Genomic DNA, 15318 nt, shown 5'->3' on the forward strand with positions numbered 1-15318 from the left:
CTATTTCACATAAAAAAATCTAAAAACTCATTTTATGAAGGTACTGTAATCCTAATAACAAAACTTGGCCAAGAAACTGTGCTCAAACACAACACCACACTCTCTTAAGCTCAGGTTTTCACACTAGACAGTGGCCTCAACACTATACTCCACAACGGTCCTTTTATAACCAATATTTTTTTTTTCAATGGGGAGAAATGTACTCATTTTAATGGAATTCCAAAAGATAGTATAATTTTAAATAAAATAGCCTAACAGGCATAGGTTATTAGAAACAGACACAAGCTACAAAAAGACTAAAAAGAAAGGATACACAAATAGCTTTTAATGTATTGGAAATAAATGGCTTCATTCTGGATTTTTTTTTTATTATTACAAACCAGGAACATTTTTATTGTTTATTCCCCGTAGACAAACTATATTAAGATTTTGGTGAAAACACTTTTTTTTTTAAACATCTTTATTGGAGTATAATTGCTTTACAATGGTGTGTTTCTGTTTTATTCACAAAATGAATCAGCTATACATATATATATATATATATATATATATATATATCCCCATATCTCTTCCCTCTTGCATCTCCCTCCCTCCGACCCTCCCTATCCCACCCTAGGTGGTCACAAAGCACCGAGCTCTGCTATGTGGCTGCTTCCCACTAGCTATCGGTTTTACATTTGGTAGTGTATATATGTCCATGCCACTCTCTCACTCTCTCACTTCGTCCCAGATTACCCTTCCCCCTCCCCGTGTCCTCAAGTCCATTCTCTAGTACGTCTGCGTCTTTAATCCTGTCCTGCCCCTAGGTTCTTCATGACCCCTTTTTTTTTTAGATTCCATAAATATGTGTTAGCATATGGTATTTGTTTTTCTCTTTCTGACTTACTTCAATCTGTATGACAGATTCTAGGTCCATCCACCTCACTACAAATAACTCAATTTCGTTTCTTTTTATGACTGAGTTATATTCCATTGTATATATGTGCCACATCTTCTTTATCCATTCATCCTGTCGATGGACACTTAGATTGCTTCCATGTCCTGGCTATTGTAAATAGAGCTGCAGTGAACATTGTGGTACATGACTCTTTTTGAATTATGGTTTTCTCAGGGTATATGCCCAGTAGTGGGATTGCTGGGTCGTATGGTATATAACCAGTATTTTAAACACCCCTTTACTATCCTGAAATAAAAGTTTACAGGGAATATTGATTGTTTACAAACCTAATATCAAAATCACTATAAGGGAATAAAATACAAAAGATTCTGTATTTCAGTGTAAATGCTCATTCTTTCACATAATGAGGTAATCAGATGCTTGCATGTATGTAGTAAAATCATCAAGAGCAGGACAGCCATGATTATACAGCCAGACTGGTGTGCTGCATTTGTGACTAACACCCAAGAGTCAAGAACATGATTTTTCTGAATTGGTGAACAACTCTTTGGAAAGTTCTAAACAAAAGAAAGTACTGTTTTCTCCAGTTTTACGCAGTAGTTGAGTTTTTGGGAAATTCAGGTGTATTAAAGCTGTGCAAAACTTTCCTTGTGTATTTGTAAAAAGTTAGGTTCAGAAAAATGGTACAGATGAACTGGTTTGCAGGGCAGAAATTGAGACATAGATGTAGAGAACAAACGTATGGACACCAAGCGGAGAAAGCGGCAGGGGGTGGGGGTGGTGTGACGAATTGGGCAATTGGGATTGACATGTATACACTGATGTGTATAAAATTGATGACTAATAAGAACCTGCTGTATAAAAATAAAATCAAATAAAATTTTTAAAAAGAGAGAGAAAAAAAGTTAGGTTCTAGGCACACATAATTGTAAAAAGGTTTTCCCCTACATCAGTGGTTCTCAAACTGTAATATGCATAAGAATCACCTAGGGGACTGGTTAAAACACAAACTGCTGGGCTCCGTTCCCAGAGTTTCTGATCAGTAGGAATGTTACCCAGGGTGTTGTGAGAGAAGCAGACCAATAGGAGTTACTTCACACACACACACACACACACACACACACACACACACACACACACACACACACACACACACACACACACACACACACACACACACACACACACACACACACACACACACACACACACACACGGTACCTGTGGGAGCTGGGCCCACAGTCTCTGTAAGGCTGCTGTCTTCCTGTCCATCTGCTGCTGGAGCTTGGGGCCCACACGGCAGGCAGGAAGGGGATGGTAAGGACCAGCTGGAACCTGTCAACTCTCGCTGTCTCCAGTCTTGATGCAGGTCACCTGCACGATTCATCACTGAGCTAAACACGCCCCCGGCCTAGGGGTGGGAGAAGCTTAAGGAAGGTCACGGAAAGGTGGAGCAGCTGCAGGTAGATAATCCACACTGACCGGTGAGTCACAGCCACACCTGCCCCAACGCCCGAGCGTAAAACCAGAACGGCTGCGGCTTCCCTTCCACCCACCACGTCTCACTCAGAAACGTCTCTCGTGGTCCACTCTACCCGGAAACACACAGGGGAGTGAATTCTGGAGCATGTGGTTCCGCCCAGCCAAGTCACCACATTAAAAAGCCACCTCAAGTTTGAGGGTGGGGCTGGAGAATTTGCACTTCAGATAAGCTCCCGGGTGATGCGCACGCTGCAAGTCTGTGGACCAGGCTGAGGATCACCGCCCTCCAAGAATGCCCGGCAGGACTCTAGTGCAGGACTGCCTCAACAATCGCATTGCATCTACGTCACCGCACACCGGGTGTGCCCCCAATTTTTATGACAAGCACAAATCCCCACCTCCAACTGCCAAAATGCTTCTTTGAGAACGGACATATTCCACAGGGAGGAACTCCTGGGGTTCTCTCAGCAATTCTAGGAAGATGCCCCAGAGAACCCCTTAAGGGACCGAAAGAAAATAAGCGATTCACGTTGACATCAGCACAGGATCCACTCTGGCAGCGGGACAGAAGACTCAGCAGCATGGACGGCAGAGAAAGTTTAGGAACTGTTTTGGCCTCACAAAAGCTCAAGGATACAAGAAAGACCAAGCAGCTATTTAGAGAGGATGAAAGAGGAGCAAGCAAGAAACCCTGCAAATAGCAACGTAAAGAAGGTGAGTAATTCGATTTGGGGCAGCTCTTGCATATGTGTGCTCAGAAGGATGTGTTCCAGAACAGAATGTGTCAAGGTGAGAAGGGTGTCACCAGGCCAGAGGAGGAGGCATGTTGAGGCGTGTCCAGGGGAGCAAGGGATACTTTTAAAGGCTGTGTCTTTAGGGCCTCAGCCCAGGCCCTTCTCTGGAACTGCCTCCCACTCTTCCAGGTCCTCTGAAAGTGTGAGTCAGCCACCCCCGCCCGGCCACAGCGGCTTGGCCCAGGGAGGGACGTGTGACCCAGGGACCCAAATCCTTTCACTAGGATGAGCCAATCTGAACTTCTCTCAGAGAATTTGAACAACATAACACAGAACTCCAGTCCACCAGGGAGAATGGAGTCAGGGCCAGGGTCGGCTCCGCGTGGGTGGGGCTGGGTTTCTGGGGAGCAGGAACAAGGGTCTGTGGAAGAGGCCATGCCTCAGAGACTGAGACACCTGTGGAGAAAAGCAGAGGTGAGAAAGAAACTGGCAGGCTGAGACAGAGCACAGCACAGGTTGAATGAATGAAGGAAACATGAATCGCCCCTCCCACACATGATCTCCATGATTGGTTATTGTGAACGAGTCGAGTCACTGGAGGTTAGGGAGGGAAGCAGGTGTTCCCACAGCCGTGGGAGAAGGAGGTGATGCTATAGGTTCTGATTCTCTCAACTAGCATTTACTGAGTATTGCTGTGCGCCGAGTACCATGCTGGATGCTGGGATAGGAGATACAGAGATATAGAAATATAGCCCCACTGGTGGGGGGTTTGGGGGGAAAACCCATAGAGGGAAGGGGTCATGTGTTGTAGGAGCACAGAGGGCTGAGTATCCGCCTCCGCTTGGCTAGAGACCAGGTGTGATCAGGAAAGGTGATATTTGGGTTGCATCTTTCCTTCAGGCCAAGGAGAGGGTAGGGTGTTCCAGGCAGAGGAAACATCAAAGGAAAGGACAAGTGGAAAAAGGCATAGCCCCAGGAAGTTGGAACTGCAGCTGAGAAAATGGGCCGTAGCTGGTCAGCATTGGCCCTGCGTGCTGTGCCCAGGCGCTGAGCTGGGAGTCCCTCAAGGATTCGGCGTGAGAGGGCGGCTGGCCGCGGCCATGGCCTGGAAGAGGGGGTGGAGACCTCCTCCAGGCAGGAAGAGCGAGGGCACGTGATACAGCGCTCACACCTGCGGCAGCCTGCCTGTATGGCTCATCTGCTTTTCTGGATTCATTTCAGTGTAGCCAGCCAATGAGTGGTTTAGATCTTCTCTGCCCAGTGCCACCCTTAGACTTGGGCAAAATGGATGCCGTGAACTAAGCCAGACCCAAAAGGACAAATATATGATCCCACTTACATGGGGAACCTAAAATAGGCCAGTTCATAGAGATAGAAAACAGAATGGTGGTTGCCAGGGGCTGGGGGAGGCAGGCATGGGGAGTTCCTGTTTAATGGGTACAGAGTTTCAGTTTGGGATGATAAAAAAGTTCTGGAGTTGGATAATGGTGATAGTTGCACAAAAGTGCAACTGTACTTAATGCCCCTGAATTGCACACTTAAAAATGGTTAAAAGGGTAAATTTTAGATTATGTTTATTTTACCACAGTTTTTAAAAAGTGGATGCCAGGGCTCTGTGCTTCAGAAGGCCCAGCCCCACTCCAGCCCTCCTCTGGCTGCGCCCTTGTCCTATGGGCTTTCAGCATTCAAGCACCTCACAGGCCTGAGAGAGGCTGCCCTTCCCTCATGGGCTATGGAAGGGAGTCCACAGACTAACTTTGACCATACACAATAATTCCCTTATGTACTGACTTCACTGCCCGACCCCACATACGCTGTAGCTACCAACAGTTTGCACGGTTGGGAGTCAGACAGCTCAGGGCCCAAGTCCCAGCTCTGTGTTCAGTTTCCCCCTCTGTAAAATGGGCCTAATCATAGTAGCACCTCATGAAGTGGCTGAAATGGGTAAATGAGCCCCTGCAATAACGTGGTTAGAGGCCTGACACACAAGAAATGTCAGAAAACTTGGCTCCTACTAGAATATTCACTCTGCGTTCTTGACTGGAGGACTGATTATAGCTGTGTTGAAGAGAAGTGAAGGGAGAAGGTCATGGTCTCTGAGGGTGGTGCAAAGTTATCCAAGCAGGCGAGTGGGAGCCCCCTGCCCTGGGCTGAGTCAGCTGGGAGGCCTGGGTCACGCTCACCAGACAGTCGTGTCTGCAAGTCCCACGTGGCTTATTTATACTCTTTGGAGACATCAGTCTCACACAAGTCTCTGCCCTGGGGCTTCGAGTCTCATAATACATTTGATTAAAATGTCTCTCCCTTTGACCGTTCCACTCACAGGATTCACTTAGAATTCATTTATTTGATGGGTTAATATTTTGCATCAGCTTTGTCTAAGCAGGATCAGTGCCCTGAGACCCAACTCCGGTGTTTCCTGCTATCTGTAAATGAGAATAAGGACAGGTATTTTTGCTATGAGTTTCTTCGATAAAAATTTGGCAATGCATAATTTGTGTCACCTAATTGCAACTTTTATAATAAGTGAATTTTATGCATCCCCAGTTATAACTTTTGTTTTTTTTCTTGAGGGATTTTCAAGTAGCTTCCAAAAGCCACCCTGCTTGTCTGGTTCAGATACTTTAAAGGCATAATTATGAGTTTGAATTGAGTTAAAAATAAGAGCCTGCAGAGCTTAGCTCATGCTGAGCACAGTGGCAGGCGAAAAGGTAAATCAAAACACTTTTGAGCAAGAGAATGGATGGCTACAGTTTCAAATAAAAAATTAGGACACTGTAAAAATCATCATATTACATTTGGTTCACTGGGAAACATCTCCATGCGGCTACTAACCCACGCTTAACTCACTGTTGTAAGTACTCCATGTAGGAGTACTAACAGCAAACGTTACTTAAAGCAACTAACATGTCACATTGCTCTAAGGATGATAAAATACATATGAAATATCTACAATCTCCAGCTCAACGTTCCCTTATTTTGCTAAGGGGAAAACACATGTGAGATGAAATTGTATGGATATTATATTTGAATCTTCTGGATCATTCCAAAGTATGATGGCAAATTTTCTAAAAGGAAATCTGGTTACTTCCAAAGTATTTTTATAATGCAGAGCTACACTAGGTTTTAGTATGATGAATTTCCACCTAAGTGAAGACTTTCTCATTGAAAAGAGTGAAATTATTGAAAATATTCCATATCAGATTTATTTCCTGGCTATACAAAAAACTCTAAGCTCAGATTTCTGGGATACCTTTGTTGTTGTTTGTTTGGCCATGCTGCACAGCTTGCAGGATCTTAGTTCCCCGACCAGGGACTGAACCCGTGCCCCCTGCAGTGGAAGCGTGGAGTCCTAACCACTGGCCCACCAGGGAACTCCCAGGGATACCTGGAAAAACGATCTTCCAAAAAAGGCTCTTTGAAAAGTCTCCTCGATGGCAGCAGATTGACATGCTTTGAAGGGATGTCAGTCCCTTTTTGGAAAGGAGATACTGGGCAGAGTCACCTCTCGTGGATAAGGGAGGTGATCAGGCTAGACAATAAGCAAACTGTCTTTTCTGTCAGTGTTTATCCAGCCTTCCCCACGTGTATCTCTGTGTGCCGGAGATACACGGACACGAGGCTTTCTAAGGTGGCTTGAAGACAGTTCTTAAAGGAAAACCCAAAGGATGTCTTCAACAATGGCAACAACATATAAAGTCCACAGTGCATCAAAATGACTACTTTTGACAGATACTTATTTAGATAAGTTCTTTTATGTTTTTTTAAAGAAAGACTAATTACTTCATAATCATACTTTATAAATCTACTTAGATAAAATTGTACTATGTGTAGATTGCACTTTGTTTTATAATTGATGGGTTTCTGGAAAGTTGTGGGAAAATCCTTTAAAATCAAACACACAAGGAAATTATTTTAAGAGGGAGAAACTGTGTTCCATTTATTTCCAAGCACCATTTGCTGTGTATGTCAGAGGCCCTCCAGGGACTCTGCTCCCAGAGAGATGCCCAAATCACCAGAACCTGTTGACCTGCACTTGGCCTCCCCCGTAGGACCTGGACACCTGAGCACAGACGGGAACTAGTGAGCTCGTCAGAGGCAGGTGATAGAGCGGTAACTCCTCCAACCAGGAGTCTTCTTAATCAACGCCATGGTTCCTAGTTATTGCTCTGGACATATTTACAAACAGAAGAGACTTCACCCACTTTATCACCCTGGTTCACGATCTTCTCGACCCGGTCTCACATTTGTAGGATACGGTATAAGCTTTAAAGCTCTGCAGCAGCCCTGCTGGCAGTTTGGAGTAATTCAACCATGCAAAAATTCTACTTCGGTTGAATCATGAAATCGCTAGTTTTATAGACCAAAAATGGCAATCTCCCATGGTTCAACCTAATATGTTGGAGGAAGAGTAGGGTATGGTATGGTTTAGAAAGTCAGACTTTAGCATTGATCTTTCCTCCTCTTCCCTCCTCCAAATAACCCAATAGAATGCTTTCCTCTCAAGTAACTCCATGTAAATCTAAGACAGGGGATGTAGGGAAACACAGACAGTTCTGAGGCTCCAGTCCTCCCAGAGGCAGAACAGGGGAAGACCTTTAGAAATGTATTTAGCTCATAAACAAATCCTTGTTTAGCTGCCCAGTGCCGGGAGGAAACTGCTCAGCCACTGCTGGTTCTACATCTTTAATGCCATCACCACGGGAGGGCAGAGCTGCCTCCGGCCTGGAAGGAGGATATGGATCTCACCCTCACATTACCATGCTGTGAAAATTAAGGCACAGAATCACAGTGAAGACACACTGAGATGGTGATACAGTCAGATTCAGAACTAGTCTCTGAAACCTCTGGAAATCAGCTTCCATTTTAACAGCATGGACAGGAAAGCCTTGAGTGGTATTTCATAAGCCCAGTGGGTACTGAGTGAGAGAAACAAAATACGGTCTGTTGGACTGGGTTTTGAGCTCTCTCTCCTTCTCCTGTGGGTGTCGTGGTATAGAATCAAAGGCCATACAAACCCGTTTTGGGGGTAGATTCTGCAGTGTTTTCAAGATAGGTCCCCTACACCTAGAGTCTCTCCCCGGCGTGGGCTCTCTGACGTGCACTAATACGTGAGCTATTGTTGAATTGGCTCCCACACTCAGCACATCCATAGGGTTTTTCTCCCGTGTGGATTCTCTCGTGAGTAATAAGACCTGAGCTCTGATTGAAGCTCTCCCCACGTTCCCCACATTTATAGAGTCTCTCTCCAGTGTGGATTCGCCGGTGGGTAATGACGTTTGAGCAGTCAATGAAACGTTTCCCACATTCCAGACACTCAAAGGGTTTCTCTCCTCTGATGGCTGGTCAGAATGGAACTCTTACTGACCGTTTTCCCACACTCGGGGCACTGGTAGGGCTTTTCGCCAGTGTGCGTTCAGCAGTGTGTCCCCAAGCGCGAGCCGTTGGTGAAACTCTTTCCACGCTCACTACACTTACGGGGTTTCTCTCCTGTGTGGATTCTCTGGTGCATAATAAGGCCTGTGCGGCACTCCCCACATTTATAGGGCTTTTCTCCTGTGTGGATTCTCTGGTGTGTGATGAGGTCAGAATTATCACTGAAGCCTCTCCCACATTTGGGGCATTTGTAGGGCTTCCCTACCGTGTGGATTCTCTGGTAGCAAACCAGATATGAGCTTTGGCCAAAGCTTTTCCCACACTGGCCACATTTATAGGGTTTCTTTTCTCCAGTGTGGGCTAATCTGTGGACAGCTAAGTGTGAGCTCAGGCTGAAATGTTTTCCACATTCACAGCATACATTGGGTTTTTCTCCAACATAGGTTCCCTGAGGACGTATGAATTTACCTAAGTCTCTTTCTGGAGGAGAGAGCAACTCTTGTCCATCTTCTAAGGATATTTCCCACTGCTTCTCTGCCCCATATTCACTCTCCCAGTCTTTCCTCCAGTTGAGGTATTGGGAACCATCCATGCTGGATCTTCCTAATAACACCCCAGGTAGTTTTACTGCCTCTGAAATGTCCTGGCTTGAATCCTCCTCATTCTCTGTCCTTGTTTCAAGATCTGAAAGAATGAAATGAAACTGCAAAGGTTACCTATTTTCTGATTCAGAAGAATGGAAACAATGTGAAAGAGGTCCTTACTGGTCACTTAAAAACAAGTTATTGGTGGTGACAGACCTTAATCAATTTTCCATTAACCAGGAACAAATAAGCTGGAATATGGCTGAACCATTGTCAAGACCAGCAGACATCCAGGCCTCACTCACTCCCCCAGCTTCTAAGCAGGAAGGTCATGTGGAGAAAGGCTGGAGGCAGGTCCAGGCGCACTTCTTCCTCTTCAGTCAGAGCTGCTCCCCCCTCCTCAGAGGCTCTGTCGCCAAGCTCAGCTCCCCCTCTCCTCCCATCACCTACGAACTGGCAATCGGTACTAAAAAGCCACCTTTCTCTTCCTGATACTGTCTTCTGGGTAGAGAGACGTGCCTTAGAATAATTCTCCTGGCCATTCTCCATCCCCTTCCTTACAGGTGGGAGGAATGACTTCCTTGGTTAACAAGCAGCTGGTGTACGTGGCTCAGATCAGCAGTGAAGGCTCTATCCCTGCAGGGCGAGGTGGTGGTTGTCCAGTGCTGCCTGTGGCTCAGTTCTGGGGCTCTGTGTGACCCCACAGCTAAGCCACACCCTCAAGAGCTCCACCATTTAGAAAGCTACCATTCTGATCTCAATGTCTTACTCATGTCTCTCTCAGTCAGTCTAGAACCTGAGTAGGAGAACAGTTCTATTTACCAGATCACCTGAAATTCCAACAAAATGACTGAGCCCCACCACGGAAGGGAGCTCATCTTAATCATGAGAAATTCACCCCTCCAATAATCTAAGGTTGACTGTAGTTTTAATTTGGGGTCATCCATGTTCCCTTTTTCTACTAACCTGGTTAAGTGATAGTTAATTAAAATTATAATTCAGATAGAAATTTAAGAGAGAAATCATAAACACTAATACTTTGTTTATAGCTACATATTCCAAGGTAACTAAAGAGACCAGGCTTTCTTTTCTGTTCTTCTCACAACTCCTGTGGTTTCAGCACCACAGAACAATAACCCGGGAAGATCAAGTGCCTGGGTTCCTCTCCCGCCCTTGTCCAGTGCTGGCTCATCCATGTTCAGAATTCCAGGTCTGACTTCTTTGTTGGTAAGATACTAGCTTTCACTCATTTCCCACCTGCACAGGAAGTTTTCTGAATTTCCTTGAAATCCTGGAGACTGTCCTTCCAAAGTTCTTCACTTCCCTCCAGACTTGAGACCCCATCTGATGGGGGAACTGGAGGTCCTGCCCAAGGAAAAGCAAGAAGGGACATGGGGTTCTTACATAATTTGCCTTCTGTTCTCATATGTGGAAGTGGTAGGTGGGATGAGAATGGAAGCACGCCTCAGAAAGGTCTAGTTTTCAGAAGAAAAAGTTAATGACTTAGGAAATTTTCCCCCTTAAGTTCAGCATACAGGGCAATGTGCTTATGTATTTTAACAATAATTATAACGATGACAATGAGAACTAACATTTGCTGAATGCAAACAATGTAACAACCCAGGGAGGTAGTTACCATCACTGTGTCCATTTTGCAGATAAGAAAATGGGGGCTCAGGGTGTTTAACCAATGTACCCGGGAATAGACAAGTCTTTAAAGTGGCAGACTGTTACATATAATATATGCAGAGTTCACATCTATGGGGCACTTTAGGTGGAAACAAACAACTGAAACTTTAAGTAACTCTCCTGTTTCTCTAATATTGTTACTAAAAGCAGGCAGGGAGATCCCTTTGCTGGCGAGCAGAGCAAAATCCTCAATCATCTTCCTGAGTCACCCTGGACTATTGGTTTCTATCAGTATTTAAAGATAGGCTGTAAATAGTATTCCTCTATAGAAATCAACAGTTTTCCTCCTGACAAGCCCATTCAGATACAGACTAGTGATAGCAGAGTGAAAGACATAAGCATGTCTCCTGATTCACGGTCCCTAATCTTCCCGCGGGGCTTCCTCTCTCCCACTGTTCTGAAGTGCACTTCGGGGAAGAGAGCTTACCATTGGGATACCCCCTCAAAGCCTGGGGGCCGAGGCTCCCGGGATCCTCTTGGGGCTCCTCTGTCACCTCATTACCATCCCATCACTGCCTTCTGGTTCTCACTGGAGTCCCCTCTAGTCCGCAGAACGCCTCCTGCCACCTCAAAGGCATCAAAGGTGTTGGCCAGGGTCCAGGGACTCATCAGGGCATCCATCTCATCGTATAAGGGGCAGGTGCCTGGAGTGTGGGTGCTCCTGGCTTTGCGGTAGTTAGTCTGGAGGTTTTTGAACCGGTAGCGACACTGCTCCAGGGTCCGCAGTAAGCCCCGTTCCCGCAGCCGCTCAGCCACAATCCAGTACACCTGGCGGTTCCGATGGCACGTACAGAGCTTCTCATGAATCCAGGACTCACTGCGAATTCCCAGGAAAATCTTGGTTTCCTCGTAGCCCCAATGCATCCCTGCCACCTTCTCATCCTCCAGGCCCTGCCACTCCAGCTCATCCCCCATCTTGGCTTTTCTCAAGATGGGCACCTGGCCAGGCCTGACTCTGCCCCAACCCACCAGGGAGTCTCACACTCTCCTTCCCTCTGGAGCGCTGAAGACCTGGGCTCTGTGGCTCTTCCTCCTGCTCCACATGGGAGCTCACACAGGGGCTGTGGGTTGGAAAGGCTGTTTGCAGGGAGACAAGAAGAAGACATAATGGTTGGGTGAATCTAATAATCCCAACCACTTTATATGCCAGGGAGAGGAGATTTTTTTTTTTTTTTAAGTCCAAGGGAGGGGGGCCTTCCCTGGTGGTGCAGTGGTTGAGAGTCTGCCTGCCGATGCAGGGGACACGGGTTCGTGCCCCGGTCCGGGAAGATCCCACATGCCGCAGAGCGGCTGGGCCCATGAGCCATGGCCGCTGAGCCTGCGCGTCCGGAGCCTGTGCTCCGCAACGGGAGAGGCCACAACAGTGAGAGGCCCGCATACCGCAAAAAAAAAAAAAAAAAAGTCCAAGGGCGGGCTTCCCTGTGGCGCAGTGGTTAAGAATCCACCTGCCAATGCAGGGGACATGGGTTCAAGCCCTGGTCTGGGACGATCCCACATGCCAAAAATTAATTAATTAATTAAAATAAATAAATAAATGCAATGAGTGGGACAGGGAGGAGAGAAAGCAAAGGAAAAACTAAGCTACCATTTACTGAACACCAGGCACTGCACTGGAAACTTCACATTTGCTCAAAATTCCTGTTAGTATGCGGCAGAACTGGGATTTGAACTCAAGACTGTCTGAATCTGAAGCTTTTTTCTCCCACTACACAATCCTGCATACTATGAGGACGAGATCCAGATACCGTAAGAAGGAAGTAGCCATTACTTTTAAGACAAACAAGCAATCTTAGAGTCAAGGAAAGAATGACTTAATACAACCCCTCACTACCTCAGCTGTGGCGCTGCCTTACACAAGGAAGGAGATTTGGGCAACATTTTTCAAGCTGATGAAATTTGGAGCCTCATCTATAAAGTTACTGGGCCTGCCCGCTGGGTAAAATCCCTTTGTAATTTCCGATAGGCAAGAGAACTGGTGCAAAGGGCCCCACTCAGTAGTAGAAGGTGCTGAGTAAGAGGAATGTCTGGCCCACCTGGAAGCTGCTTATGGCCTCCCCCGGTCACAGCTGTGCTCCGGAGAAAGAGCCAGAGCCTGAGAATCAGGCAGGCCTCGGGGGAGAGAAAGGAGCCATTAGAGGGAACGCTTCTTGGCCGCCCCCCCCCTCACCAGGGACCAGCCCATCGGGTTTGGAAACAGAAGAGTCTTCCTCCTCCTCTTATTGTCTGCTTTGTCCCATCAAAGAAGGACTGGTGAAAAAGCAAAACAACACATTTCTCAAAGGAGAGTTCCAGATTTCCCTTCCATATCCATCCACGTTACTGACAGTCAGCGTTTTATGCTTTTATTCTTCAGTTTTGATAACACAGGTAAATCATCCGAATTGGTCTGGGGACACGTACCTGTTTTGGGAATTACTGCGCTCTAGTTTAGCCCTACCTTGTGCCTTTCCTACCACCCAGGCCTAAAATTGGTACCCACACCTTACCTCCTGGGACCAGTAAGGTCTCACTCACATAAGGAGAGGTGCCACCAGCTCTGCTGTGTAGTTTTACAAAACATGCCGACCAAGGTTCTTCTTCCCTTTGGAGGTGCCTGTTGAGGATTCCACAGATTCATGTGGTCAGCCCAGTTTATATGCCACATCCTCCCAGGGAAAGGAGCTGTACCCTCTACCCCACTTCCTGCACTCAGAGCGGGCTTCGCGCCCTCCCCACAGAAGGGTCCCTTCTCCCTCCCTACACCGCTGCTGCTTACCGCTCTCGTGGAAGGATCCAAGTTTTACTTTGGGGCTGTGGTTCATTTGGTCTTCTGGTTCTGGCTGTGAGTTCTTCACCACTGCCTGGAACAGATACATGGATTCTGCCTGTGTTTGCTTCAGATGGATGGTTAGGGAACCTAGTACTGATCCTGAGGGTTCCTTCTCCTCTGACAGCACCTCCTGTCCCTGCTCAAGGACTGGAAATAGTCAGAATTCTGTAGGCACTAAAACTTAATCATCCCCAGACATAAAGAAGCAAAGGGGGAACTCAGTCTTATGCAAATCACTGCAGGGGCAGTAAGGAGTGTGGATGTGTGGGAGATGCCATGGAGATAAGATCTGGAACCCAGGCCCACTGCAATCTGCCCACCCAGCTCTCCCAGGGCTGCTCCTGTCAACCTCTAGGCAAAACTAACAATACAGAGAGAGCAAGCAACAAGGCAGCTATTTTGCAATAGGACCTAAAGGTTCAAAAATGTCAATAAAGACCAGTGAAACCCCTTGCTTCAGGCTGGCTGCTGCTGAATGAGAGCTGTTCTCCAAAGAGAAAATAGGTTGTATTTGCTCCTCCTGGATCAGAGTGGTGCTCAAACTATTTTAAACAATTCTCTTATTTACTGGTGGGGACCAACACTCAGAGCAACCAATGTTGTGCGTCCTCTGAAAAGTCAGTCTGAAAATGGAAGGAAAGTTGCAGCTACCAGGCCCAGGGAATAAGCAAATTCCATGCCGACACCAACAGCAAAGTGTACACATCACCCATACTGCTGGCAACCCAAGGTGGCTCTGTCTCTCACATTCCTCTATTTTAACTACTCAGAACTAAGTTTCCATATCTCACCTGCAGCCCCAGTCTTCCAGGTTCTTTTTGCAAGTCTTCCACCAGAGCCACTGCCTCCTCTCCACTCTCTGGATGTTTCTGTCTAACCCAGATCTGGATCTCCTGGGAAAGGACAGCCAGGAACTGTTCCAGGACTAGCAACTCCAGGATCTGCTCTTTTGTACACTTCTCCTGTCTCAGCCACTGATGACAGAGCTTCTGGAGTTGGATGGAGTGCCTCCCGGGGTCCTGATGCTTCTTGATAGTGGAAGTACCAAAAGTGCTGGCAGGAGGTCTCTGGTTCAGGGATACTCCCTTGAAAGAAAATTTCCTGCTCCCAGTGGGAATCTTCTTCCAGCTTCACTATTTGGAGCTCTTCTTGTACTTGAGGAGTCTGGATTTGTTCATCCACAGCTACAGCCATTGTTCAGATCAGAGAAGAACCTTGCAGCTGTGATCTGAAGTTCAAACCTCTTCCTTTACTTCACTGGGAAGCCACCTTTAGATAGGAGTCTAAGTAGAATTTTAAATTCTAGAGCCAGAGACATACATTACAGAGTGAATTCTAGTGAAAATCACAAGGGTTAGCCCAGTGGGATTGAGGTGAAGAAAAATCTTCCTGTTCCTCCCTCCCCATGTCCTGATGCCCATGGAGTCTGGCCCTCTGTCACTGGGGACGCAGCTCCAGAAGTCTGACAGTAGGGGTCAAGGTCTGGTGGTCTAGTTGGAAAGCAGAGGAGCGTGAAGCTGTGTTTGCATAGCGATTTACTCAACGCCAAGAAAATGCCAATGATCCATACTGAAGAATGAGGATGAGCTGATGGAGATAATGGGGACAATAAACTGCTCATTCTCCCAAGCCACTGGTCTTCAGAGTGTTGCCAAGTACATGCAGTACAAGAGGCAGACGGCACACAAGGTAGCAGCACCTTGGAGAGCAGAGCCTGAGTGGAGCCCGCTCTAAGCTTCAGAGATT

The 15318-nt window shown here is 46.7% G+C and overlaps 3 long non-coding RNA genes across 3 annotated transcripts in view; 1 reads left to right on the top strand and 2 right to left on the bottom strand.

Moving 5' to 3' along the window:
• Positions 1-428: 428 nt before the first annotated feature.
• Positions 429-3569, bottom strand: LOC125963455 (uncharacterized). Its single transcript, XR_007475476.1, has 2 exons — positions 2079-3569; positions 429-1990 (listed from the first exon to the last, which is right to left on the bottom strand). It is a non-coding gene; the product is annotated as an uncharacterized LOC125963455 (long non-coding RNA).
• The window catches only part of LOC125963456 (uncharacterized), a 62544-nt gene continuing 50199 nt past the window's right edge, over positions 2974-15318 (top strand). Inside the window, exon 1 of the long non-coding RNA XR_007475477.1 lies at positions 2974-3094. This is a non-coding gene — a long non-coding RNA (uncharacterized LOC125963456). The remainder of the gene's footprint in view (positions 3095-15318) is intronic.
• Positions 7025-13303, bottom strand: LOC117195995 (uncharacterized). Its single transcript, XR_007475470.1, has 2 exons — positions 12797-13303; positions 7025-11840 (listed from the first exon to the last, which is right to left on the bottom strand). It is a non-coding gene; the product is annotated as an uncharacterized LOC117195995 (long non-coding RNA).

The sequence above is a fragment of the Orcinus orca genome, chromosome 2, assembly GCF_937001465.1.
Source record: "Orcinus orca chromosome 2, mOrcOrc1.1, whole genome shotgun sequence".
NCBI classification, from domain to species: Eukaryota; Metazoa; Chordata; class Mammalia; order Artiodactyla; family Delphinidae; genus Orcinus; species Orcinus orca.